The 5000-nt window shown below is 49.4% G+C and overlaps 1 protein-coding gene across 14 annotated transcripts in view; it reads left to right on the plus strand.

Moving 5' to 3' along the window:
* The first annotated feature begins 3262 nt into the window (after positions 1-3262).
* The window catches only part of LOC119575036 (synaptotagmin 1-like), a 117330-nt gene continuing 115592 nt past the window's right edge, over positions 3263-5000 (plus strand). For 9 of the 14 annotated variants that reach the window (XM_037922366.1, XM_037922369.1, XM_037922367.1 and 6 more), the window contains exon 1: positions 3263-3643. The gene's annotated coding sequence lies outside the window, so the exon portion shown is untranslated. The remainder of the gene's footprint in view (positions 3644-5000) is intronic. The other 5 variants (XM_037922376.1, XM_037922378.1, XM_037922377.1 and 2 more) reach the window with 1 other exon arrangement.

The raw sequence follows: 5000 nt of genomic DNA on the forward strand, positions 1-5000 counted from the left end.
AACAAAAAAGAGAAAGATGAAAAAATCTGAAGTAACACCCCCTCCCCCTCTTTCTCCTCCTCACCCCCCACTCACCGCCCACTCCCTCCCGCCCACTCATCCCCACTCACCGCCCACTCTGCGACCACTCACCCCCTACTCCCGGTCCACCCAATGCCCACTCAATGGCCACTCTCCGCCCACTCCCTGCCCACTCCTCGCCCACTTCCCACCCACCCACCCACCGCCCGCTCACTGACCATTTTTCTCATTCCGTGTGTGTCTGTATATATATATATGTATATATATATATATATATATATATATATATATACTATATATATATTTATATGTGTGTGTGTATATATATATATTATATATATATATATATATATATATATATATATATATATATATATATATATATATATATATATATATATATATATATATATATATATATGTGTGTGTGTGTGTGTGTGTGTGTGTGTGTGTGTATGTGTGTGTGTGTGTGTGTGTGTGTGTGTGTGTGTGTGTGTGTGTGTGTGTGTGTGTGTGTGTGGTGTGTGTGTCTGTTTATTTGTTTTTCTCTTTGTCTGTCTCTCTGTCTCTTCTGTACTGTCTGTGTGTATGCCCATCTGTATGTTTGTCTTTCTTTCAGTCTGTGTGTGTGTATATCTGCCTGTCTGTCTTTTAATTTGTATGCGTGTGTCTGTCTGTCTTTCTGTCTCATTGTAGTTCTGTCTGTCAGTGTGCCTCTCGGTCTACCTGTGTATTTGTCTTTCTGTCTATCCGTCTCTCTGTCTCTGTATGTTAGTCTGTATGTCTATATCTCTGCCTGTCTGTCTTTCTGTAGGGTTATTTGTCTGTCTCTGTCCGTGTTTCTGTATCTCTGTATTTTTTTGTATCTCTGACTGTTTGTCTGTCTCTATATGTCGGTTGGTCTGTATTATATTTATTTTTACTGATGTCTCCGTGTTTTTGTGTTTTTGACGCAAACTATGTCAAACTAGCGCCAAGCCTTCATTTTTGGGCCAAACGATACGGCAATTTAAAGGACAGCAGCCAAAACCAATACCCCTATATACATTTTATTTTTATTTATCTATTCATTTATTTATTTATTTTTATATTTTTTGTTTATTCATTTATTTTTTATTTATTTATTTATCTATTTTTTGATACCTTATCTCAAATTTACTTTATTGTGTTTTCTTTTTCAAGTTTCCGTAAAAAAAGAATCAACTACTGCGTTCTGCGGTGTTACGGTTGGCGTAATTCAGCTGAAATTTGGCACAGACGTGTTTCTAATTAATCTCCGTAATATGGTGTATGATATGTGGACAAGGCAGCTGTTTTTTTTTTGTGAATAAAATGGGGGAATTAAAAGAGGAAGGAAATATTCATACGTTTGCTCACAAATTTTTGTCTTTCTTGTGTCTGTCTGTCTGTCTTTCTATCGGTCTGTCCCTAATCCCTTCCTTCTCCCCCTCCTTTTTCCTCTCCTCCTCTCTCCCTCCCTCACTTCCTCTCACTAATTCTCTCCCTCTTGGTTTCCCTCCCTCTCTTCCCCCTTCTCCATCTCCTTCTCCCACTTCCCAAACGTCTCTCTCCCTCATATCCTCCCTCTCCCACTCCCTCTCTTCCCTCTCTCCCTCAAACACTTCCTCTCACTAACTCTCGGTTCCCCCCCTCTCCCTCTCCCCTCTCTCTCTCCCACAATTCCTCTCACTAACTCTCTCCCTTTCGGTTCCCCTCCTTCTCCCTCTCCCACATCCTCTCCCACTTCCTCTCCCTAACTCTTTCGTTCTTTGCCTCCCCCTCCTACCCCCCTATCCCTCTCCTCTCTCCCTCTTCTCCTCCCCCCACCCCTCTCCCTCCTCTCCTCCCTACCCATCCTCTGTGCCCCTCCTAGTACCATTCACCAAATTATTCCCCACCAAATCCCCTCCCCCTCCCCCCTCCAACACGCACCCCCCCTTACCCTCCAGCGTAGGGGGTGGGGTGTAGGGGAGAGGGGAAAGGAGGAGGGGACGAGGGGGAGGAAGGTCGAGCTTGGGAGATGGGGGTGAGAGGGGAGGGGAGGGGACGGGGGGGGGAGAGGAGAAAGGAGGGAGGAGAAGAGGGAGGGGGAAAGAGAAGAGCTGGGAGGGGGGAGGCGAGTGTTGGAGAAAAGCAGGAGCTTAGGGACGTGGGGAAAGGAAGGGTTAAGAATTGGGGAAAGGGAGAGGGGGGGGGATGGGAAGGCAAGAATTTGTGAGACGGGGAGGAGGTGAAGATTGAGGGGAGGAGGAGGGGGGGGGAGGAAGGGAGGAAGGGAGTGAGAAGGGGAGGGGGGGTTCTGGTCATGGTATTTGATCCTCGCCCCTAATTACTCTTGATACACGGCGATTTTTCCCGTGGCACATCTGTCATATTGATTCTAAAACCGGGGGAGTGTGTGTGGGGAGGAGATCGGGGATTGGGGATGGGGTGGGGGACCTTAAGGAGGGTAGGGAGGAGGAGGGGGGGAGTGGGGAGAGGGGGGGGGGACGTCACCGTGTTTTGGGTGCCAGAGGTCAGGAGAAATGCAAGAGGAAATGCGCTCCGATGTCGTTGTAAACTCACAGTCTCGTGTCTTGCGAGAAAATGCGAGAGGGAGAGGAAGGCAGACAGAGAGAGAGAGAGAGAGAAGAAAAAAGGAAAAGGGGAAAACGGAGGAAGAAAGACTTGCGTTGTATGAAACAGAGGCGCTTGACTAACGAAGGAAACGATCCCAAAAGAGAGAGGAAGAGAGAGAGAGAGAGAGAGAGAGAGAGAGAGAGAGAGAGAGAGAGAGAGAGAGAGAGAGAGAAGAGACGGGAAGAGAGAAAGAGAGAGACAGAGCCAGGAGAGACAGATAGACGGAGAGAGACAGAGACATATAGGGCCAGGGAGGGAAAGAGAGAGACGGGGAGAGACAGAGATATATGGAGAGAAACAGAGCCAGACAGGGCCGGGGAGAGACAGAGACGGAGACAGACGGAGAGAGGCAGAGACATGCAGGTCCGGGGAGAGACAGGGAGAGACGGGCAGAGACAGGCCGCCCCACACGACGTTCCGCCAGGGTCTCTACGAGTGGGAGGATCGCTCAGGGCTGGAGCTGCGTACAAGGCGTTTTGGCACTCATTCCCTGGCCCTGTATATCGATTTTGCCGACTCCCCGCGGATGTGTGGGCGCCTGCCATTGGCGCGTCGCCGGCATTGATCACGGCGCGGGCCAATCAGCGCCGGCCTTACATGCGAGCCGTATGTAGGCTACTGGTCTTCGAATAATCCAGGCTGGCTCGCTGTACAGACGTCAGTTTGCTAGACATATACGTTTCCCAGCAGAGTGTGGCGGCTGACTATTTCCTCCCGCCGTCTGGTTGCCTCGAGAGCTAGCGAGAGAGCCACAGGGCCACACACAGGGCCACACAGGGCCACACCCTCCGAGGAAACACCAGAGGGACGGCACTCGCAGGGGGGGAATATCGTGGCAGCGGTTGCGAGCGCGAGTCCTCCCTATTGATCCCCGGACCGCCGCCTCCATCTTCCAGTGCAGCAGGAGACCGCTGGACACAAGCATGGACTCGTAACCGACCTCCCTGGAAAACCACTTATCTAACTCTCGGATCAACTCCTCTCCTTCTCCCACGCCAAGCAGGTGAGTCTCTCGGTCACGCTCGGGGTTCTGGCGAGGTCGTGCAGGGGGCAGGAAGCGCCGACGGGGAGATATAGCCGTAGGAACTCAGAGGCGAGAGGTCCCGTCCGCCTGCTATCAGCTGGACGAGACTCCATATTGGCGGGTGTGCGGTGTGGGTATAAGCGCTCGGTCTTCCTTCCCTCGAGTCTCCTCCTGGACGCCTTTTCTCCTCGAAATCCTCCTCGTTTCTCTCACTTCTCGTTCGTCTTCTTCCTTCCTTCTTTCGTAGATTTCTCCTCGGTGCATTTATGAACTAGGAGGTTTGTAAGTACGAAGGGAATCCATAGAAGGCGGTAGTGCTTGTGACTCACCCTCAGAGTAATATGAAGACGACAGACCGCGACTCCCTTCACACTAATCAACCTCATTAGCGGTGCGATCGCGATTCACACTTATGATTAACTGCTCGCGAATACCTGCGCACTCGGAAACCGCCTCGACGTGCAATTTTCACCCTTATGATAAGGAAGGAAGGCGAGGGGAGGCCAGGGCGGAGAGAGAGGGAGGAGGGCGGGCGATGCAACCAGCCTTCATTTTTTTTCTTGTTATATTTGATCGATATATATTCTTTCCCCATTTTTTCACTTCACTGAGATCTCGAAGTATTCTTTCTCTGGGCTCCTCCAAAAAAAAAGGAATAGTTCTTATCGTCATTTCATTCTTGAGATCGACATGTACAGTATTTCGACTTCCTTCAGAACGGGAGACGACCCGCGGAAATTCATAAATAGGCGAATAAATAAACGAATAGACAGATAAATAAATAGGTAGATAAATATATAAATGAATAGACAACCGTATAAACACATTTCTGACGCCGGGAAGTGAAGAAGAGTGCAAAGCCATTGCATGAACAGAGCGGATTCCGTAGCCATCTTTAAGCGAATTCCGGTTGTGAGTTTTCGACAAGAATAAGAATAAGAATAATAAGAATAAGAAGAATAGAAAAACAAAAATAAACGGATGAAAAGACGCATAAGCCTCTTGTTTTGTGTTCGTTTTTGTGTGTATGTGTTTGGGGGGGGGGAGGATTACATTGTGAAGGGGGGGGGGTTAGGGGGCGAGGAGTGGGGCGTCTAAGCATTGCCCCCCCCCCCCCCCCCCTGCAATACCCCGAGCGGATGAGATCTGGGGTTCTGGTGACGCTGTGAGGAACACGGCAGTGGCACTCCTGGTGGGTTTTGGCACTGTGTTGGGAACACTGCGAGGGAGAGAGAATGAGAGAATACAGAAGAAGAGAGAGAAATGGAAAGAGGAGTGAGTGAGGTGGAGAGGAAGAGACAGAAAAAGAGAGTAAGAGAAAGAGAGAGAAAGTGCG

The sequence above is a fragment of the Penaeus monodon genome, chromosome 7 (assembly GCF_015228065.2).
Source record: "Penaeus monodon isolate SGIC_2016 chromosome 7, NSTDA_Pmon_1, whole genome shotgun sequence".
Classification (NCBI taxonomy): domain Eukaryota; kingdom Metazoa; phylum Arthropoda; class Malacostraca; order Decapoda; family Penaeidae; genus Penaeus; species Penaeus monodon.